At 44.9% G+C, this 24,194-nt stretch overlaps 2 protein-coding genes across 3 annotated transcripts in view; both read left to right on the top strand.

The window, feature by feature from the left end:
* LOC140721392 (uncharacterized) overlaps positions 1–24,194 on the top strand; it is a 1,266,977-nt gene that overhangs the window by 817,062 nt on the left and 425,721 nt on the right. The gene's annotated exons all lie outside the window — the stretch shown is intronic.
* Positions 1–24,194, top strand: part of LOC140721387 (NACHT, LRR and PYD domains-containing protein 12-like) — a 469,945-nt gene that overhangs the window by 3,067 nt on the left and 442,684 nt on the right. For both annotated transcript variants that reach the window (XM_073036229.1, XM_073036230.1), the window contains exon 2: positions 7,574–7,740. The gene's annotated coding sequence lies outside the window, so the exon portion shown is untranslated. The remainder of the gene's footprint in view (positions 1–7,573; positions 7,741–24,194) is intronic.

Here is a 24,194-nt window from a genome sequence, read left to right on the forward strand (position 1 = left end):
TTTAGATTCACCGTTACAAAATGGCTGCAGTGTTAATCTTTGTCATAATGGAACTCATACCATCTGATGTTGAGTTTGTTATTTCCTTTTTCGGTTATTTTCAGTGAGCCACTTCCTCTGTTTCCAGGGTAACGGCCCACCAGAGCTGCAAGTAGAGTTGCACATTTTTTTTTATTGCTCTGTGGTCACCGCCTCTCAGTGTAGAGACAGTGGCCTCGGGAGCAAATGTAACAGAGTGATAGTGGGAGGAAAGGATGCTGTGAGCATTGACTGTGTGGGATGTGTTACAACAGGGTCAGAATAAACTCAGAACTAACAAATTGTTTGGGGTGGGATGGCATTTACAGTTCAGGATGGCAATCAGTTACTATCTGTGCATTAAAATGAAGAGGGAGAAAATACTACAGTTGCAGGAAATTTAAAGTAAGGAAGGGAAAATACTGGAAACGCTCAGCAGATCGGCAGCATCTTGGACAGTCTCAGTTCTGGAACTGGGTCTTCCACCATTTGTCCTTTCAGAGACGTAGTTGATGTACTGAGCTCCCAGCATTTTCTACTTTATAATTTTATATTTTGTTCCTGCTACACTGCAGGAAACATGGCAGCCCGCTCTGCTGTGCAAGATCCCACACAGCGATGACATAGAGATCAAATGTGCTCGGTTCAGCTGCTGGGGTCAGGCTGAAGTGTATCCGCATCCTCTATACAGACCGGGGAACCAGCCTGAGCACCGGCCCCGGCAGAGGGTCATTAGGTTCCAATTCCACCTTAGTTTGTGAATCGGAAATGGCAGGAACTCCACGGCAAATTGCCGGCACCAAGGCGTCTTTGTATGGGTGATAGTATTGGACCGGTGACTCTGATGATATGGAACTGGCAGTATGCGGGCTACGGTCCAGGTTGGAAATTCTGCAGCTGGGATCGGAATTTTCTCAGTTTGCAGTGAAGCTGAAATCCCGGGCGGTTGGGCGTTGGTTATGGGGAAATCACAGTCAACACTGTCCAATAGGATATCGTATCTGTCAAGTATTTTGGAGATTATTAAAGAATGAACTAGGGCGTTAGGTGAAGTTGGGCAGTGACGTTGTTCATCTGAACTTTGGTAAAGTCTGTAACAAGATCCCGCATGGCAGCTGATCGGGAAGGTTCGGTCACGTGGGATTCACAGGGGGCTGGCGAGGTGGATTCACACCGGGCTCACAACAAGAAGGAGAGGGGGATGAATGTAGATGGTTCTAACGAATGGAGGCCTGTGACGAGTGGGATGTGAGTGTCAGTGTTGAGACCTCTGTAATTTATTATTCATGCCATTGATTTGTATATGAATGTACATGGCTACACAGAGTATTATGTACCGTTGTGTTCACCGTACAGTAGTAAATATATTATCAAGCTGGAGAGGGTGCAGAAGAGATTGCTGAAGATGTTGCCTGGACTACAGGGCCGAGTCATAGGAAGCATTTGGCTGAGCTGGATCTTTAGTCCAGATGAGAATGAGGGTGACATTGTAGGAGTTCATGAAATCAAGATGGAATATAAATAATGAGGCTGGTCGTGGCATTTTCCCCAGGATTCAAGATTCAAAAATGTTTGATGTCATTCCAGTACACAAGTGTAAAAGAGAACAAAATAATTCATACTCTGGATCCAAAGCAAGACAGAAAAAAAATAATGAACGAGACCACAATAATAAACAAAACACAATACATAAAGTATGATAGCTTAAAACGATTGATTGTCTGTCCATAAAGTGAGGTTAATCACAGGAGTGTCCGGACATATGAGACTGACATTGATACTTCTTCTGCATGTGCCTTGCACGTTACACGCTTGGGCGATCATGGCTCTGCACATCCACCGATCCCTCACAGTGTCAATGACATCTCGCACACTTAGATCTGCTAGTTCTTTCGCAGTGTCCATATATTTTCTTCTTTGTCTTCTTCTTCCGCATTTCCCAGGCATAGGGCCTTGCAATGTAAGGCATTCTATTTCTCCCTTTCTGATGACATGGTCCAGGAATTTAAGCTTCCTCTCATTTAATGTTCTCATTAAAGATCTTTTTGCATGTGCACGTTGGAATACCGTCTCATTAGTTACCCTATCTCTGTATGATATTTTCAGCATTCTTCTAAAAAAAACACATTTCTGTTGCTTCTAAGTTTTTTTGGAGTTCAGGTGTTACAGTCCATGTTTCGGAAGCACACAGCAAGATTGACCAGATGTAACATTTCAGTAGCCTAAGCCTTGTTGTCATAGAAATGTGTCTGTCGGTAAAAATGGGTTTCATTTTTTGGAAACACGAGTGAATCTGCAGATGCTGGAAATGATTAAAAACACAAAATGCTGGCAGAACTCAGCAGGCCAGACAGCATCTATGGGAGGAGGTAGAATGATGAAGGGTTTCGGCCCGAAACGTTGTCACTACCTCCTCCCATAGATGCTGTCTGGCCTGATGAGTTCTGCCAGCATTTTGTGATTTTATTCATTTTTTGGAAGTTGGTTTTGGCAATGGTAATTCTTCTTTTTATTTCTACTTTAATTCTCGCATCTTGTGATATAAAGCTACCAAGGTAATTAAAGCCGATCTTTTGTTCAATCTCTTGGTTACCGATGGACAATTGGCAGTTGGGAGTATCCTGCCCTTTTTATATTTCCATATATGTGTTTTTTTTACCGTTGATGGTTAGACCAAAGTCTGCACTTGTTTGTACACTTTGTCTAGAAGGATTTGTAAGCGTTCTGCAGCACTTGCTATTAGGGTGGTATCACTTGCATATCTTATATTGTTGATGTAAATACCTCCAATTTTTATCCCATCTAGGTCTTCTATTTCTCTGCGAATCATGTCAGTATAGATATTAAATAATTCCGGTGAGGCAACGCATCTCTAACTCCCCTTTGAATTTTAGTCTAACTGCTTATATTATCATCAATTTTTACAGCCACTGTTTAATTCGAATATAAATTTTGAATAAGTTACTGGTCCCTTCCGTCAATGTTTAGTTAAGTGAGAATTTGAAATAGTTTTTCATGTTACACTTTGTCGAATGCTTTAGTGAAATCAATAAAAAATAAAAAGACATCATTTTGACACTCAATTGCCCTTTCTGAAAGCATTCGTAGTATGACAATTGAGTTCCTGGTTCTTCTATCGTCCATAAGCCCATATTGTAGTTCAGAAGTTTCTGGCCTTAACTTGTTTTTAATTCGACTCAGAACAATTATCAACAAAATCTTTATTATGTGACTCATAAGACTGGTTTTTCTATAATTTTCGCAGTCAATAGTTCCAGGAATTTTAGGCAGAGTTATAAATACCGATTTCAAGAGATCGTCAGGCAATACACCCGACTCATAAATGCCATTAAACTCTTCAAAATGAATATCCATGCCCAGATCTTCTAGGGCTTGTATCATTTCCACTGAAATTTCATCAGGTCCAGAGACATTACCTTGTTTCATGCTTTTCATTGCTTTAGTTCTTCTTTGGTAATAGGTGGGCCAGAATTTGGATGTTTATTTTATGGGGTTCCCCTCTATTAATCTTCAAAAAGCTGATCTATATACTGAATTCAACTCTCACATACTTTAGCTGGATCCGTCTGCTGAAGAGGTTTTCTAAATTGCTGTAATTTCCTTAATTTTCCTGTGCATTTCTTTGCTGTTATTAATATGACCTTCTACTTCATTGCATTTTTGATTCAGCCATTCTTCCTTTGCAATATTGCACAATTGTCTGTCCATAAAAGTGACGTTAGGCACAGGATTGTCTAGAGCTGTCAGGGAATGTTAACCCAGTAGTGGGTGGGGTGTGGAGGGTGTGGTTAGTGAGTAGAGGTGTTGATCAGGCTTACTGCTTGTGGAAAATAACCGTTTTGAGACAGCTTGTCCTGGCGTGGATGTAACAGATCCACAATTTCTTTGTCGTAAAGAGTCGTAAAGAGATTTTTGGGCATATTGTCCATTAGGAAGAAGGGTCGGGATATTAATCCTAAAGGTGTAAAAGTCACAATGATTCCAAAATACGCAGAATTGTGTGCAGCTCTGGTCCGAACTGCGAGGAAAGATATCGATGAGTGAAAGTGTGCAGGGAAAATTCCGCGGACATTGCTGGTGTTTCAGGAAATAATTATAGTGATAGGTTGAACAGGTTAGGACTTGATTACCTGGAATACAGGGGAATGAGGGGGTATCCGAGCAGGGTTCCAACTTTTCTACGCCATTTACCCCTACAATTAAAGAAAGGGTCCATGGACCCTAGGTTCCAACCCCCCGCTAGAAACATAGAAATCTATGATGGTATAAAAAGGGTGAATGCAGGTCGGCATTTTCCACTCAGGTTGGGTAAGATCGTGAATTTAATTGAGAATGTGACACATTGAAAGGGATTTTGAGGGGGAAGTAACAGATGAAGTTTCAATTGTAGTATTTGAGAGATGTTTGGGTAGGTAAATGGATGAGGGAGGTATAGAGGGCTATGGTCTGCGTGCAGGGGGATGGGACCACACCGAACATGACACGGACTGGATGAGCGAATAGTCCTGTGTCTGCGTTCTGAGGGCTCTGTGAATTTAATTTGATCGTTCGACACATATTCGACATTTGTTGCCGACAGGTGATATCCAACAATGTGTTTTTATTTTGGACCAGCGTCTGCAGTGCTGAGAGTTCTGTAGAGCTGGAACTACCATGAGATTTGCTGAATGCATCTCGACAGGGTAAATACAACCAGTGGAATTTTAGGATCACCATCACAAAATGGCTGAATGTTCAGTTCATCTTTGCATTAATGAAATTCAGAACATGTCACTTTGAGTGTGTTATTTCCTTTTTCGGTTATGTTTGCGAGCCACTTCCTCCGTCGCCAGGGCAACCGCTCACCAGAGCTGGAAGGAGAGTTGGACATGTTTATCGCTCTCCGGTTACTGACTCTCGGAGGAGAGACAGGGGCCTCAGCAGCCGCGGTTGATACGAGGATACTTTGAGCTTTCACCGTGCCGGATGGATGATGTCTGTGTTGGAATGAAGAAACAACTAATGGTTGTAGAGATTGCATTTATGCGATTCTGTTCACTGTGTCAAACATCTTGCAGTCAGTCAGTGTTTTGTGCATCAAAAGAACAAAAATATCTCCTGTACATATTTTCCTGTGCTATACTTTCAAATTTATATTTACAACATTTTGTTCCTGTTATGCGACGGGGAAAGTGGCTGCTAATTGACCTGGGCTACACCGCACTCAACAATAAAATAATGAACAAGTATGTTCAGTGTAACTGTGGAGACAAGTTGAAATGTATCAGCACCCTCTTTGTGACCCAGTGCCCATGTCTCCCGGCTGATCCCTGTCCAGACAAAGGATCATCAGGCTCCAGTTCTGTCACGGGTTGGTGTGGGAGTGTAAATGTTTGAACTGGGATTAGCTGAGACACTGCCGCATATTTCCGGCAACAAAGTGCCCTGTGAGAGCTGGTGCTTGAGATACAATCTTGGGATGGGGGCTCCAGGAATATGGAACTGTCAATTTTTGGGTTTCAGTCTCCGTTGGTGCTTTTACAGATGCGGCTGGATGTTCCTCCTTCCGCAATGAAGCAGACGTCTCCGGGGGCTGGATATTGGTAGCGTGAATCTCTCAGTGTGAGATGTGGAAAAAATGTGCGAGGCTCTCGGTGTGGGCTGTGACCCTCTGGGGTTGCATCCTGGGATACCTCACTTGTTTTGACTCAGATAAAATGAATCAGGGAATCAAGTTGTCCGCGTTTATGAAATGTTGAGCGAGTATTTCTGTTCTGTGCTCAGATGTTTGTTTCTGAAGTTCCTTTGGAAGCAAAGCAGAGAATGAGTTCCCATTCCATCCCTCACAGGGAGAGGCTGTGATTAAATACCCTGTTTTGTGTTTGCACCGGTAGAAATAGACCGGGGTTTCAGAACTGAATTCACATTTGGAAATTCTCTCTCACTCTCACCTGTCTATCTGCCAGTGGGAGTCAAAGAGAAACACTAGATGCTGAAGATAGAGCAGAACATGGAACAGTACATCACAGGAACAGGCCCTTCGGCCACAATGGTGTGCCAAACCAGCTGAAAAGTAAATCAACCCCCCCAAAAAAAACTAATGACTCCTACCTACACAATGTCCGTATCCGCTCAATCTTCCTCACACACATGTGCCTATCTAAACGTCTCTTAAACGCCTCCGATGTATTTGCTTCCACCAACATAACAGACAGCAGATTCCAGGCATCCACAATTCTCTGAGTAAAACAACTTACCCTCACATTTCCATTGCATCTACTCCCTCACACCTTCATTGCATGTCTTCTGGTATTAGACATTTCAAAACAGGGAAACGATACTCCCTGTCTACTCTACCTATGTCTTTCATAATCTTGAAAACCTCTGTCAGATCGTCCCTCCGTCCCTACCGCTACACGGAGAACAACCCGAGATTTTCTACTAAAATCTGGATGAATCCATTCTGACGAAAGGTCAGGAAACCGAATCGGTAACATTTTCCCTCTCCCAACAGCTGTTCCTTACCTGCTGAGCGTTTCTTGTGATTCCCGTTCTCTTTATTACATTCACCTGGAACATTTCAAATCTCCTGCGAATGGATCAGCGCACTAGCGCTCGTTTTGTGTCAGTTGATAGAAGAGCGAAAAAACCACACAGCTTTTCCCAGTACATTATCCTGGTACCAATTGTCCTGTATTTTTACCCCGGAAATGCATTCAGTACAGTTGTTGATAACAAGGTTCAAAGAATAATCCGAGGAATGATAAGCATTATGCATGTGGAGCATTTGATGGCCCTGGGCCTGTGTTCAGTGGAGTTCAAATCGTTGGCGGGTTAGGACAGGGGTGATTATTTACACCGACTGAATGACAAGAAGTTTGGTTGCAGTGAGAATGGAGAGGGTGTCTTGATTAGACGGAGAGTGGGATCTGAGAGTACCGCCTCTGAATAAAGAAGCTTCACTTTAAAACTGAGATGAGAGCAATTACTTTAGCCAAATGTTGGTTGATCTGTGGAATTTGATGCCACAGAGGGTGGTGGAGGTTGTCGTTGGGTATATTCATGTTCTGGATTACTAAATAGGTTGCGTGCTATAGCAGGGAAGCAAGAATACGGTGTTGGAAAAAAAAATCCTCCATGATTGATTTTGGAGCAGACTACAATGACCGAATCACCTAATTCTACTCCTGTGCATTATGATTTGTATCTTATACCATGACTGAGGAATGAGTTCTTTGTGTCCCATCACAAACAAGAGAAGATTTCAGATGCTGCCAAGCAACACACACAAAATGCTGGAGGAATTCAGCAGGCCAGGCAGCATCTATGGAAGAGAGTAGAGTCGACATACAGATGCTGCCTGATCTAATGAGTTCCTCCAGCAATTTTGTGTGTGTTTCTTTGTATCCCATGTCAGGCTTTGGAAAGTGTGAGGGGCGGTTACAGATTTCTTCACTTGCATCATTATATATGAGTTCAAGTTTAAGTTCCAATAAGTTTACTTCTTCGTTCTACTTTGTATGAGTAACATGCTTCATTATCTCTCTGGTTAAAGGTAGACCTGACCTGCGAGATTTATTGGAAGAAAGGCCACGACAGGAAGAAAATCACAACTGAAGACGAGGGAACAGTAAAAATGAACCAGCTCGAAGACGGAGAGCAGCAAATGGAGATAACCCATCTGACTTGGCGTCTCCATTGATTCAGTCAGGAGAGAGTTTGGTGAGTCTTATTTACCCAAACACTGGTCCTTTAGACATTACATTTCTGTATCAAGGAAGGTAGGAAATAGCTGGAGTGGGACTGAATAAGCCTCGGAATACCAGTATGCCTCTGTCAGACCCATTTGCACTCACTGCAGATTTGCTAATTACTCTGAGAAGCCACGCACATTCCCTCATATAGTTTGCTCATTTCAAACCCTTATCAGTTCTGCTGTTTCATTGCTTGGCTGTGTTAGGTCACAATAATCTCAAAATGCATTGAGAATTTCATCCCTTTATAAGAGGCCGCAGTTTTCTCCTGCTCTAGTGATCGCAGAAATGTGGAATTACCGTGAACTACAGCAACATGTCATTGACTCCTCTGTCTATTGCAATCTGCAACGATATACTCGCCCTCGAGTATGTTGTCGCACAAGCCTCCGCAAACCCTTTTGAAGCCAAATGTCCCAGCATCACATTTCAGTCTTAACTAGCAAATGCCAACCAATAATTTACATTTATATACCCTGTCGCCATCAAGTGCTTTTCTACTAATAAATTGTCAGAACCTACGAACCTGTGATTAAGCATATTTAGGTTTTATAATGAAGTTATGTTCCCATTTGGCCCTGTACCAAAGGCACGGGTTATATCTGTACTTGAGATGAATAAATGTCCCTGCAGCCAGGACTGCTGGAGCTGCCGGGGTTAGTTTAAACTCAGTCGTTGCGGGATAGGAACCAGAGTGTTTGGTCAGATGATCGAAGAGTTGATATAAAGGTAGATGCGAAGTTCACAGAGACTGTGGAAGGATCGGTTGTGGACAGGACGTCATGTAGTCAGTTGGAAATGTCTTTAATTCAATACAATATGTATTAAGAATACGATGAACTTAGAACATGGATGGTACATGTTATCACCATTACACAGACCGGACTGTTACAAGGGCAGGATTGGTGTTTGATGCTCTAGGTTTTACTTGTCTCATAATACATATGGGGGGGGGGGAGGGGGTGAAAAGCGGAGAATTGTCTTTACTAATTAGGAATCATATGACAGTTACATAAACAGAGGACATCAATGTGGGTGGAAATCAGAAAAGGGAAGGGGGCTATCATTCTGGAAGTATTCTATAGGCCTCCCCCAAAGCCACTGGGATAATGAGAGCAGATAACTTGGCAGTTTTGGGAAAGGTGCAAAAACAACAAGGTTATTATCATTATTGATCTCAACTTTCCTGATGTTGATCCCACCTCCTTGTTCCAAAATGTGTCAATGGGGCAGAATGTGTTGTGTGTCCAGGAAGGATTCTTGACATGGTATGTGGATGGGCTAACTGGAGGATTTGCCACACTGTATCTAGTATGAGGCAATGATGCTGGTCAGGTGACAGATGTCACGATGGGTGACCTTTTTGAGATAGAGACCACAACACCCCAACGTTTATCATGGTCATGGACAGGGATAATAGCAGACGATACGAGGCAGTATTTAACCAATGGATGGATAGTTACAATGGTATTCGATGCATCTTGTGGGGGTGTAAATTGGGAAAACATTCTCAAAGGGAAATGCCAGATGGAACTGTGAAGTTTGTTTCAGGAACACTTGAATGCGGTTCGGGGTAGATTTGTTCCACACACAGTGAAAGAATGTTTATATAAACGAACCGTGGTTCACAAGGGATGAGAACATTTAAGCAAAAGGGAAAAGGAAGCATTATTTAGGTACAGTAAGTAACATAAGTAACATTCAAGCGAGGCTTTAGAGAATTATATGGTACCCTGGAAAGAACTTAAGAAGCGACTTGGAGGTCGAAGGCAACTTGAGAAGTCCTTGGGAAGTAGGACGAAGGAAAACCAAAGGCATTCTACATGTGGGTGAGGAAGAGGAGGGTGAATAGATTGAGAGTAGAACTAGGACTACTCAGGGACAAAGGTGGAAACGTGCCTGGAGGATGCGGTGATAGGTGAGGTGCTTAATGAATGCTTTGCTTCAGTTACCAATGAGATGGACAGTGATTGTGATGATAGCATAGCAGCATGGCAATATTAAGAAAGAGATGTTCAATCTACCAATATACACAACATTACTACAGGAAGTGAGGGCGGAGGTTACGGGGCATTGACAATGATGATTGTATCCTCTCTGACCACAGGGATAGTAATACATGATTGGAGGCTGTCAAATGTTGTTCCATAATTCAATTGTCATGGTTCCGGTTGGCTGTTCCCCTTTAACGCTCCTTTCTCCCTAATTATGCCCTAATTTTTGTGGTGGCGTGTTGGGGAGGAAGCATTAAGAAGAGGGACGCCTCACGTCTTAATAAGCTGGTAAGGAAGGCGGGCTCTATCGTGGGCAAAGTACTGGAGAGTTTAACATCGGTAGCTGAGCGAAGGGCGCTGAGTAGGCTACGGTCAATTATGGATAACTCTGAACATCCTCTACATAGCACCATCCAGAGACAGAGAAGCAGTTTCAGCGACAGGTTACTATCGATGCAATGCTCCTCAGACAGGATGAAAAGGTCAATACTCCCCAATGCCATTAGGCTTTTCAATTCTACCGCCAGGACTTAAGAACTTTTTTTAAAAGCTATTATTAATGCTTTTTGAGATAGTGATTTAGATGCATATCATATTCTTTACTGAGTTAAGTATTGTATGTAATTAGTTTTGCTACAACAAGTGTATGGGACATTGGAAAAAAAGTTGAATTTCCCCATGGGGATGAATAAAGTATCTATCTATCTATCTATCTATCTATCTATCTATCTATCTATCTATCTATCTATCTATCTATCTATCTATCTATCTATCTATCTATCTATCTATCTATCTATCTATTTCAGTCATTAGATCTCCATTGCTGCTAGTTTACTCAATTACCATACACCTGGTTTTCATCAGAGACTGTGAAATTAATCCGATGGCGACGCGATCACAGGTTGCCAGTTTGTTGGTCTATTCCCATGTGATACTTTGTTTCTCGACTGCTTAGAACTGTTTGTTCTAAGTTCAACTCCAGTCTCAAGATATTCCATGAAAACCCTGTCACCGTGTCAAGACTCCATGTCAGAGCTCCGTGTCAAGATTCCTCCAGTTTACTGTTCAACGTTCACGCCTGCGCCCGCATCCCCAACTCAATCTCCATGCCGGTGTCCTGCACTTGGGTTCTGCTCAGTCGCTCTGTGCGACATCAATAAACCCAATGGGTTTAATCCTGGGGATTATAGAACAGTGAGTGTTACATCAGGGGTGGGCAAACCCTTGGAACTCCACTTGAAAACAATGAAAGACTGTTCCTTATCTTGCACCGGTGGTTGAACTTGACAGCGGTGAAGGCAAGGCTCAAGGCAAGGCAAGGCTCCAGGCGACGCAGGCTGCAGGAGGAAGGTGAAGGGAAGAGATACAGACAAGGGGTATGGACAAGAACAATCCAGCCCAAACAAGAATCAGTTTCCTCAACAGAAACTGGGGAAAACCTGGAATAAGGAACATGGACCGGACTGTGAACCGGAAGGCGCTACGATCTTAATGTGTTTCCCCGGAAAGGAGCTCCAAACCCACCAGACAAAGCAAGACTACCCAGACACACCAAGTCAAGAGACCAGCTCTACCACCCAACAAACCAAAAACTAAAGCTACAAGACCTACACAAAAGAACATAGTTACATATAGTTACAGTTAACGTATAGTTACAACAGTGCAGCCAATACCATAATTGATTTTAAAAAAACCATGGGCACAGTAAAAAAATAGTCCAAAGATGTTAAAAGATTCTAATTTTGAAAGAAACCATGACACAAAAGGGATTACTCCCGCTATGGACTTCCAAGGCGCCTGTGGACAATGAAAGCTCCGTCAGACCCAGCCTCGCAGACGCAGCACACAGTGAAAGCGCCCCGACCGCAGCGGACTCCGAGTCCGTCGAACCCGTTGTGTTAAAGTTAGACCTGAGGTGAGAGATGTATTGGAAGAAATGCCCAAAATGGAAGCAAACCACGAGCGAAGACGAGGGGACAGCAGCAAGTTAACCTGCCCGAGGACTGAGAGCACCAACTGGAGAGAACCCATCTGACTCAGAGTTTCCAGTGATTCAGTCAGGAGAAAGTCTCGTGAGTCTCATTTACCCAAACACTGGTCCTTTAGACATTACATACCTGCACAAAGGAAGGTAGGAAATAGTTGGGATGAGAGTGAAAGTGCCCAGAAGTACCAGTTATGCCTCTGTCAGACCAGTTACAATCAGTCCAGGTCTGGTAATGTGCTGTCAGTATCCCAGCTCTTTAAAGTCACTCACATTCCCTCAGTGTTTGCTCATTTCAATATCTTGCATCTTGTGAAAAAGCTTTTGGTCACTTCTGAGTGGGGAGAGGTAGACAAAGGGGAGAGTTTATACTTAATATCTTTAAAAACAAGTAATTCTTTGAACTTACTTGCTGCAAACTTGCTTGACCTTTTCTACTTGGAGTGACGGAGAATGAGGGGTGACCTGATAGAGGAGTATAAAATGATGAGAGGCATTGATCATGTGGATAGCCAGAGGCTTTTTTTCCCCCAGGGCTGAAATGACTGATATGAGGGGGTATAGTTTTAAGGTGTTGGAGGTAGGTAGAGGGGGGATGTCAGGTGAGTTTTTCCACACAGAGTGGTGGGTGTGGAATGCATTGCTGGCGACGCCTGTGGAGGTGGATAAAATAGGGTTTTAGATAGGTAAATGGAGCTAAATAGGTAAATAGACTTTTAGATAGGTAAATGGAGCTCAGAAAAATAGGTCTGTGCAGTTGGGTAATTCTAGACAGTTTCTAGAGTAGGTTACATGGTCGGCAGAACGTTGTGGGCCAAAGGGCCAGTAGTATGCTGTTGGTTTCTATGTTCCATGTTCAAACTTACGACCTATACCCTATATATTCCCAACCAAATGATTGATATAGATGACAAGTAACAATAGGTGTAACCATGGGGAACATCACTAGGCACTGGCCTCGAGTCCAATAAACAGCCTCTCACCATCACCCTCTAATTCCTGCTATTCAGCTGTTCCCAGACTCTGGGGCTCTGTAGCAAACACAATGTTCAGGAAGATTAGTCAATAGTTAAAGTGAAAAGGGAATTGTTGCTTCCTGAAAGGTCACGTATCCTGTCTGATTCCCTTGTTTATGGGAACTCCTCCCTTGTTTATGACTTAATTTATCCTGGGTCTTGTCCTACTGGGTCACGCTGCTTCTGATAACCCACATTCCCAACCTCCTTTCTCCCCGCCAGTGGCCCCATACCCTTTCCCCATTTACCCCACACCCCCACACGTAGACTGATCCACATCACCCACATCCTCCCTCCCAGCGAGGGGAACCACAACTAATTGATCCCACAGTCTCGGCTCAGACATGAAACTAAAACCAGATCTTCAAGACCAGACAGCCTGGACTGTCCAGCCATCCGGCTCGGTCGCAGCCCACTTCCACTGCAGCCGACGCTCGATTTACACAAACCTGTGATCAGCCCCTTCCTCACCGTCGCCTAAACAGGAGACCTACCGGCATCAGCTGGATTCGGAACTGTGCTGCACTTTGCAGAACGTCCCTATGGCACCACTGGAGGGCGAATGGACAACACAGAGGGTTTGACTGACCTGTCCTTTCAATTTCACACCCCTGAACTCCACATCAACTCCATCCAACCAAATCTGGGCAAACTTCACTGACCAGCAAATATAGTGTATCTCAGCGATCAGCTGTTTGATTGATACACTGACTTAGAGGAAGGGGTATCTGTGGTCCACGTTGTCAGTGTTTAGTTTGTCAGGAGACATAGACTGCAGTGATGAGAGGTCTTCTGTTAACTGATATAAATCTGTGTTTACACTGCTGTCAAATCCATTTTACATCAGTAAAACCATTGTTTATGAAATCAGTAAACAAACAGGATCCTGCAATGACTGGCCCAATCCAAACCAGATCACCCTGGAAAGTCCTCTCCAGAAACATTTGGGTTTTGTGACCCAGTTCGAGAAAAAGGCCAATGCCCACTCCTTCAACAACATGGGAAAGCCGGGCACATAGCAGGGGACTCTCCTGATTCAGTGATGAAATATGTTAAGTTTCCTTCATTGTTCTCATGAAATCATTAAAAATGTCAATTGAACATCTTTTGAAAACAACTTCTCACCCATATGTGACGTCACTCTGCGCCCCCTCATGCCTGATGTCAGGTATGTGTTCCCCACACTGGGATTTGATATCACTCTGCGTCCCCTCATGCCTGACCTCACGTGTGAGTTCCCCCACACTAGGATCTGACGTCACGTGTGCACTTCCTTACGTCACACTGGTGCTGAGACGGTTGAATTTTACCGGCTAAGGTAACAGCTACCTGACCCACCCACCCCACCCGACAGTCAACAGAGGCGTTACCCTCTTCACATTGGTGAGAAGTGATGTCAATCACTGCTTACACCCAATAACGGAGATGGACCTGCCGAGAGGGCGTTACCCCTGCTGGCACCGACTTCCGCTCCCGTCCTCAAACTCCCATTCAAAACAGATCAAATCTCAAAGTAAATGTCCAGCCATTTTATTTAATTACATTTCCCTCCACGTGAAGTTAGGTGTGTTCGTGAAGTGACTTCTGTGGCCGGATTATAATGTATTGCTGACAGAGAGGAGGAGACCGCTCGGCCCATTGGTTTGATGCAGGCTACTCGCAGAGTGAGTGATCTGGCAGAATGACGAGGGTGAGGGATTTTACTGAGATGATAAAGATGGTGTGAGAGGGGGTGAGTCTGAGAGGTTGTTTGTGTCAAGGAGCAGGATGGGGAAGGAGCCCATTGACAGTGGGGAAGGGGGTGAAGATGGTGTGAGAGGGGTGTGAGTGAGAGGTTGTTTGTCTCTGGGGAAGGAGCCCATTGACAGTGGGGAAGGGGGTGAAGATGGTGTGAGAGGGGGGTGAGTCTGAGAGGTTTTTTGTCTCTGAGGAAGGAGCCCATTGGCAGTGGGGAAGGGGGTGAAGATGGTGTGAGAGGGATGTGAGTCTGAGAGGTTGTTTGGGGGATCAAGGAGCAGGATGGGGAAGGAGCCCATTGACAGTGGGTAAGGGGGGTATATTATTGAAAGGATGAAGATGGTGTGAGAGGGGTCGGACAGGATACAGAGGCGAGCAGAAGGATTCACCACATTGGGAGGCAAACACCGGCATACTGTTGATCTGCAAGTGTGGCCGATGGTCCGGGCAAAGTGGATTGGAGTCGTGTTGGGGGGCAAGAATGAACTGGTCTTGAGTCTTATTGAATGACAGAATGCACTGAACGGGCTGAGTGGCCTGCTCCTGTTTCTGGTGTCTTGGTGTTAAAAGAGAATGAATAACCAGACCCTTCTTGGGTCTGCATGATGTTCCAGTGGGTGTTGTAGGGACCGGTGCTTGGAGCCCAGTTGTTTCCAAACTGTGTCAACAACTTGGCTGAGGGAACAAGTTTAACATTTTCAAGACTGCTCTTGAAAAAAATGTATATTTGTACATTGTTAATGACAGAAAATCTATATTTATGATTATTGACACAACATATATTTGTATATTGTTAATGACATAAACTTGTATTTCTATATTGATAATGGCGCAGAATTGTATAATTTGTCATCTGAATGTACTTGCCTGTGATGCTGCTACAAGTCAGTGTTTCTCCGTCCCTGTACCTTTCCATATTGTGCACTTGGCAATAAATTCAATATTTGTTTCTGCTACAGAAGTGGGTGATCTCACAGTTCCCACATTGGGCTCCAGCTGACCTGTTTCTCCAACTCACTCCTTTTACCTCAGTTTCCCTGAAACCTCTTGACAAGAGACGCAGAACATTGAACAGTACAGTACCAGAACAGGCCCTTCGGCCCAAAACGTTTTGCTCAGCTAATTAAATTAGGAGTCAAATGGCTAACTAATCCCTTCTGTCAACACAATGTCCACACGTCCCTCACACTCATGTGCTGATTTAAATATCTCTTAAAAGTCACCGCTGCGTCTGCCAGAACCAGCACCCCGGGCAACACATCCTAGCAACCCGCCACTCTCTCTGGTAATAACACTTGCCCCTCACATCTCCTTTCAAACTACTCCCCCTCACTTTAAATACATGGCCTCTTCTATTAGACATGTCTAAACAGGATAAAAAATATTGTCTGCCTTCTCTATCTCTGCCTCTCATAATGTTATACACCTCCATCGTCTCACCCCAGCCTGCAGGGCTCCAGAGAAAACAATCCAAGTTTGTCCAACCTCTCATTATAGCTCATGCCCTCTAATCCAGGCAATATCCTGGTAAACCTCTTCTGCACCATCTGTGCGTTAAGTAATGAGGGACTGAGGTGCAGTGGCTAGGGAGGGAGGTAGAAAGTACATTGTATTTATTGTAAGAGTTATCAGGTATAAGAATGAAAATGACTTTAACGATTATTTGGACTTTGTTGAGATTGTACCTGGAATATGGTGTAAAGTCCTGCCCCACCCCAATACTAACACGGGCTATATAGACCAAAGAACAAACTGCCGGAGGAACTCAGTGGGTCGGGCAGCATCTGTGGAGGGAAATGGACCGTCAACATTTCGGGCTGAGACCCTCCCTCTGGCCTGAGAGTGGACGGGAAATAGTCCGAGAAAAGAGGTGAGGGGTGGATCCAGGTGAGGGGGAGGTGGGAAGGTGGAAGGTGGAATTCCATGGAGGATTAACAAAGAGGTGAGAGAGTATTTGTTGTAGAGAGTGCAACAAAGATTCACCAGACTGATCCCTGGAGTGGTGAGGTCATCATATGAAGAAAGATCAAATGTGATAGCCCTTTCATTTAGAGAATCGAGGACTGAGAGGTGAACACATTGAAATGCACAACATCATTACCGGTTGAACAGGGATCCCAGTCTCTGGAAAAGGGGGTGGACTGTCCGGGACTGAGATGAGGGGAAATGTCTCCACTCTGAGGGTGGTGAATTTCTGTAAATCCCTACCACAGAGGGCGGTGAAGACTCGGTGATCGTCCTCACATAAAACAGAAGCCGGCAGATGTGTGGAGACCGAAGGGATCGAGGAAATGAGGATCGGGCAGAAACATGTGGCTGAGATGGGAGAGCAGCCGCCATCTTGTTGATGGTTGGAGTGGCTGAATGGCCTCCTCCTGTTGCTTCTCGCTTGATGTTTCAGTGTTCCTGTTCAGTGAGGCCGGGGAAATGTGAATAGAAACATAGACTGATTTAAATAAAACCTGCACAATTCTGGTTTGGGTCTAAAATGTGTGCCGGACCGGGATGGGATTCAAACCCGTAACTGTGACCCGGGGGGTGGAGGGATGGGGAAGGGGAAGATGCAGAGGAAAATTTTAAAATATATCCAGTGTAATTATGAGATAATGTTTGAAATGCGGTGGGGGGGGGGTGGTCGGGCAGCGTGTGAGGGGCGAGGAGTGGAGTCACCGAGTCACGTGGGAGACCGTCCACCAGTCATGTGATCCCGTTGTATCTCAGGGCTGCAGCATCTGCAGGTTCGTTTCCAAGGCCGCAATGACGGAGTAGACTCGATGGGCCAAACGGCCTAATTCTGCTCCTATGTCCTATGGAGCCGGTTTATTGTCGGGGAGACCCGCCCACCGGTCACGGTATCCTGTTTTCCGCTCTTATTCTGCTGCAGATCTGCAGGCTGCAGGTTTTTCCCGAGGCCCCGCCCCGGCTCTGTCGATGTGAAAATCGCATTGCGCATGCTCACAGTCTGCAGAATGCAGTGGTTTTTGGCCGGCGGAGTCCAAGTGACCGTTTTGTGCTGACGTGGATTTGTTGGAGAAATCTAATATTGGCCAATGAGTCCCGTTAACTTCCAGAACTGTCGACTTCGCCTCGCTTCCTGGAACTTCTCAAAAACGTTTTCACTTCAGATAAGCCGCTTTTAAGCCTGGTGATATGTATCTTCTCCCTAATGGGGGTAGGTGAGAAAAGGGAATGCCCAGGTTGTGGGGATCTTTGATTTTACCGAGAGAGCGGGAAGTCCAGAAGGAGTTCACGTAGGGAAGACTGGTTTCTGTGGTGAGCTGATCTGTGTCCGTAACTCTGCAGTTCCTTGCAGCCATGGGCAAAGCAGTCGCCATACCAATGTGACTTATGGTTTGTGATGCATTTTTATGATGCATTGATAAAATTTGCTGATGGGCAAAGCGTATATTCCAAAGTTCTTATGGTTTGTTCTAGCTTTGTTATTTTCAGATCTTTTATACAGTAGTATTGTGGTGAGCATTTGGTCCATAATGACAGATGAGGCAGCTCATTAAACCCAATAACAGTTTTACCGTGATAAACACAAAATAGACCGACCAGCACAACCCAACCAGTCTCATACAGACGGGAGGTGACCATCACACACCCCGGTTACAGTTAGTGTGACCCAGAAATACACAAGCAAGTAACTGTATAATCCAAGCTAAAAGGTAACAATAAATGAACTGGAACATCCCATCATAATCCCACAAAGGCATTTTAACACAAGAACAATAAACAGTGCTGCTCATTAGAAATGTAGGGGGCGGGCTGTTGACCAACCCCTCCTCCTGAGGACAATCAGTGATCGTCCTTGATCCGTTCTCCCAGCTGATTCCATCTGCTCATTCCCCACCCATCTTGTTCAACCTCTGTCCAGCCTGTATCCCACCACCTCAATGATATATATCAACATCTTGTTCAACCTCTGTCCAGCCTGTATCCCACCACCTCAATGATATATATCAACCATCTTGTTCAACCTCTGTCCAGTCTGTATCCCACCACCTCAATGATATATATCAACATCTTGTTCAACCTCTGTCCAGCCTGTATCCCACCACCTCAATGATATATATCAACCATCTTGTTCAACCTCTGTCCAGTCTGTATCCCACCACCTCAATGATATATATCAACATCTTGTTCAACCTCTGTCCAGCCTGTATCCCACCACCTCAATGATATATATCAACCATCTTGTTCAATCTCTGTCCAGTCTGTACCCCATCACCTCAATGATATATATCAACCATCTTGTTCAATCTCTGTGCAGTCTGTATCCCACCACCTCAATGATATATATCAATCATCTTGTTCAACCTCTGTCCAGTCTGTGCTGCCTGGGGTGATGGTAGTGGCAGATACATTGGGACTTTTAAGAGATATTTAGATCAGCACATGAATGTGAGGAAAATGGAAGGGTATGGACATTGTTCTGGCAGATGAGATTAGTGTAGTTGGCCATTTCATTAATTGAATAGACTGAGCACTGTGCTGTACTGTTCTATGTTCTGTGTCTCTTGTTTGAGAGGTTTTGGGGTAATGGAGGCAAAAGGAGTGAGTGGGAACAACAGGTCACTGGAGCCCAGTGTGGCAAATGGGAGATCACCCACTTCTGTAGCAGAAACTGAAATCCTGGGTGTGTTAAAATGGAGGGTTTAAGTGCAGTGGTTAGAGAGGGAGGTGAAAGGTACATTGTATTTATTTTAAGAGTTATTGGGTATAAGAGTGAAATGACATTAACAATTACTAGCGTTTTGTTGAGGTTGTACATGGAATATGGTGTAAAATCCCTCTCCCCATACTGACATGGGTTATATAGACCTGCTGTTGAAGAAAGGCTTAAAAAAATAAACCAGCAAACTATAGACCAGTGCTTCTGACATCAGTATTAGAAGCACTGCATATATAAGTATTTGTAAAGACAAGACTGACTTGGAACAGTCAGCATGACTTTGTTTACTCCTGGCAACACACACAATTTTTTTTTTGATGAGGTTATGGGGTATGTTACCAGGAAAGTAGATAAAGGCAATGAAGCGAATGTTGTTTACATGGTCTTTTGCAAGCATTTAATAATCCTGCGTGGGAGGTTGGTCAAGAAAATTCATTTGCATCACGTTCAACGAAAGGAAGTAAATTGGAGTAGACAATGGCATTTTGGGAGAAGGTGGACTGTGATGGTAGATGATTGTCTCCATCAGAAGTTGGACTGTGATGGTAGATGATTGTCTCCATCAGAAGGTGGACTGTGATGGTAGATGATTGTCTCCATTAGAAGGTGGACTGTGATGGTAGATGATTGTCTCCATCAGAAGGTGGACTGTGATGGTAGATGATTGTCTCCATCAGAAGGTGGACTGTGATGGTAGATGATTGTCTCCATTAGAAGGTGGACTGTGATGGTAGATGATTGTCTCCATCAGAAGGTGGACTGTGATGGTAGATGATTGTCTCCATCAGAAGGTGGACTGTGATGGTAGATGATTGTCTTCATCAGAAGTTGGACTGTGATGGTAGATGATTGTCTCCATCAGAAGGTGGACTGTGATGGTAGATGATTGTCTCCATTAGAAGGTGGACTGTGATGGTAGATGATTGTCTCCATTAGAAGGTGGACTGTGATGGTAGATGATTGTCTCCATCAGAAGGTGGACTGTGATGGTAGATGATTGTCTCCATCAGAAGGTGGACTGTGATGGTAGATGATTGTCTCCATTAGAAGGTGGACTGTGATGGTAGATGATTGTCTCCATTAGAAGGTGGACTGTGATGGTAGATGATTGTCTCCATCAGAAGGTGGACTGTGATGGTAGATGATTGTCTCCATTAATCGTTGGGTCCGCTGCTGTTTGTCATCTATATTAATGATTGGGATGGTAATGTTTTTAACTTGATAAGCACATTTACATGTGACACCAAGATTAGGGGTGTAGTTGACAGAGAGGCAAATAATCTATCATAGGTTACAGGGATCTGGAACAGCTGGAAATACTGAGCTGAAAATGGCAGAAGGAATTTAATGCAGGCAAGTGCGAAGTGTTGTGCTATGGTAGGTCTTACACAGTAAACAGTAGAGCACTAACGTTGCGGTGGAACAAAAGGATCTGGGAATAGAGGTCCATAATTCATTGAAAGCAGTGTCACAGGTAGATAGGGTGGTTAATAAATGCTTTTGGCATAGTGACCTTCATCAATTAAATTATTGACTACAGGAGATGGGATGCTATTTTGATGTTGTATATGACATCGGTGAGTCCGAATTTAGAGTATTGTGTGTAGTTTTGGTCACCTACCTACAGGATAGTTTTGGACTTTAATCCTTGAAATGCTAAAAATTGAGAGGAGACTTGATAGAGCAGTGCAACATGAAGATGGGTGGAGATAGGTAAATGCAAGCAGGTCTTTTCCACTGAAGTTGGGTGGAACAACAACCAGAGATCATGCATCATGGGTGAAAGATGAAAAGTTTTAGTGGGACATGAGTGGATAAGTCTTCAATCAGAGGGTCGAGAGAATGTGGAACGAGCTGCCAACAGAAGTGGTACATGCGAGCACGATTTCAGAACCGATGGGAAATCCGCCAGGACCCTGGTGAAGTCGTTGTCGGACAGCATGATGGAGTCGAGGTGAGGGGCTGGCAACTGGGCTGCACCAGGGAGAACGTCTGAAAGGTCTCGGCGTGGACCAGTCTCTGCCTCGGCAGGTCGACCAGCAGGCAGTGAGCCCGCAAAAAGTCCGCACCCAGAAGCGGTTGGGCTACGGCGGCCAGTGTGAAGTCCCACATGAACCGGCTGGAGCCGAACTGTAGCTGCACCGTACGGGTGCCGTAGGTCCTAACTGTGCTGCCGTTCATGGCCCTCGGGGGGGACCCGGTGCCCTGCTGCGGGTGTCGTAACTCGTCGGAGGTAAGACGCTGATCGCGGCACCGGTGTCGACCAAAAAACGGCGTCCCGACCTCTTGTCGCACACATACAGGAGGCTATCCCGATGGCCTGGCCAGCCGCCGTAGCCATCAGCGGCGGCTGGCCCTGGCGTTTCCTCGGAACTTGCAGGGCGGGCGACAACGGCGGGCTTCTGCGCCCCACCGCTGGTGGTAGAAACACCATTGCTCGTTGGGCTCCACACCCCGGCCTTTGGGTTTAGCGGGCTCTGCGGCCGGGCCTGGTCTGGTTTGCTGCTGGGAGCGTGGCCTGGTGATCTGTGCGATGGACGCCCCACTCACCTTCTTGGCATTCCACAGCAAGTCCGCCCGGGCTGCCACATTCCGGGGGCCGCTGAAATCCGCGTCGGACAGCAGCAGGCGTATGTCCTCGGTCAGCTGCTCCAGGAATGCCTGCTCAAACATGAGGCAGGGCTTGTGTCCGTCGGCCAGAGACAACATCTCATTCATTAAAGCTGATGGAGGCCTGTCTCCCAAACCATCCAGGTGCAGTAAACGGGCAGCCCGCTCGCGCCGTGAGAGTCCGGAAGTCCTTATGAGCAGGGCTTTGAAGTCCGTGTATTTGCCGTCCTCCGGGGGCGACTGTATGAACTCCTCAACCTGGGCGGCTGTCTCCTGGTCGAGGGAGCTCACCACGTAGTAGTAACGGGTGTCCTCTGAGGTTATCTGCCAAACGTGGAATTGGGCTTCTGCTTGCTGGAACCATAGGTGAGGTCGCAGCGTCCAGAAGCTTGGCAGTTTCAACGGAACCGCATGAACAGAGGCGGCGTTGTCCATCTCCGGTCCAAATATCGTTTGGACCGTCGGGGTCACCAATTGTAGCGGTGTGCTACACGCAGCACTGAAATAACGACACGGAGTCGGTAAACTGCAGTTAAAGAAGAAGATTTTATTCGAACCTCACAGCCTCGCTTTAAAGCCTCCCTGATCCCGCCCTCCCCGGGCGCGGATGCTGTAGGGGGCATGTACTCACTGTTCCGCGTGGGCTTTTCCCTTTGTTGGTGAAGCAGACCTGGCGCCCTTTTGGGACTGGCCTTTGTGCCGGCGCGCGCCGATTTGTGAGCCGGTTCGAGTGCGCTAGGAAGTGGGTCGCCACAGATGGGGGAATATGGCTACTGTGCAGGTGGGTGGGAACAGGTGGTTTAAATGGCTCAGATAATGTACCTGTACTGTGATCTGTTTCGATATGACTCTCTAACCATGACTCCTTGATCACAGACAAAAGTTTGATTGAGTAAAGATCCAAAATTAATATCAGACTTGAATAATTCACACCTTAATTCTCCAAGAATACTCAACAGCCTGGATGTGTTTAAACTGCCCACACGCTCCCTGTCACGGATATTTCGTAACCAGGGAAAAACAAAATGCTGGAGTAACTCAGCAGGTCCGGGTAGTATGTATGGAACTGAATACAACGAGAACGTTTCGGGCCGAGACCCTTCAGTGGAACAGGAAAGGAAGAGGCAAGAGGCAATATCATTGATTGATTTGGAAGGTGCAGGTTGCTTTTGTGTGAGGATCGGAGCTCAGGGTTTGTGTTTAAACAGCTGCCTGTATATTCCTCAGAACAGGGAGCAGCCTTTCTGCTGAAACCAATTCAAACTGGTTTGACATTTCACTCTCTATCACATAAACAAAGTCACTTCAGTGTTCTGTTTAACTATTTCTCCATATGCAAATGTGCTAAACTGTTAATAGTTTGCAAGGAACCTGTAACATGTCATAAACGACACTGCCAATGGGCTTGAACCAGCTACCTTACCAGTTACAGTTACTGTCCTGTTTGCTGTGAGTTTGCAGAATTTATTTTTTTTTACTTCAAACTCTCATTATCTGAAGTTGTTTTTAAACTTTTTTTTCACGATACTTTAAAAAAAAGATCCACGCCATTCCCAACTGTGACATTCCTTAATACAAAGACACGACACAGTGTATGAAAAGTGCATCTTTCCCAAAATTGCCAATAACCCTTAAAATATTGTTGATGTAAGGGTAAAGGTGAGGGGCAGAATGAGGTGGAGAGAGAGAGGGGTTGAGCAGGGAGAGGGGAAAAAGTCAGGGCGAGGGTCTGTTATGTACCCCGTAAATGGGTGTCTAACCAGCAGAGAAAGAAGAATTCATTGGAGTCTGGTGGTACTATACTAAAGGTGTTTATAAATAAAAATAAGCAAAACCATATCAATAATGCAAATATACATATAAAACCAGTTAGCAGTAATAACCTAAAAGTGTAGGAATAATAATAATAATAATAATAATAATAATCAATAATAAACAAGCTCTATTGATGTCTAGGGGTCAATAAATTGTCATAGAAAAGTATAAAGTTCAGTTCAGTTCATGAGTGCTGATGTAGTTATAGTTGTTGTATTGTAATCAGAGACAGAGAACGAGATGTAACAGCTACAGTCAGGCAAACCTTCCTTTGCTTTCTTAATCCGTCGTATCGGTGTGGTCATTCAGTTATGACCTCTCCGTCCTTCAGCTAGACCGTTCTTCTGTGGTGGACTCGTCACTCTAACATGAGTGGACACACACACAAGTCCCCACCGGCCCTGCGTTAACACTGTTTGCCTTAATGACCGACCTCCTGGTTCGGTCTTCGAAGCCCCACCTTTCTTGTGGGTTCCAACCCTCAACCAGTGTCCACTGGTGTGTCTGGAGGGTGTCTCTCCAGACCTGTATTTTTATCCCTACTAACGGGGACTCAGCTATCCATCACTCCTGAATGACTGTGTCCAT

This window comes from Hemitrygon akajei, unplaced genomic scaffold, assembly GCF_048418815.1.
Source record: "Hemitrygon akajei unplaced genomic scaffold, sHemAka1.3 Scf000054, whole genome shotgun sequence".
Classification (NCBI taxonomy): Eukaryota; Metazoa; Chordata; class Chondrichthyes; order Myliobatiformes; family Dasyatidae; genus Hemitrygon; species Hemitrygon akajei.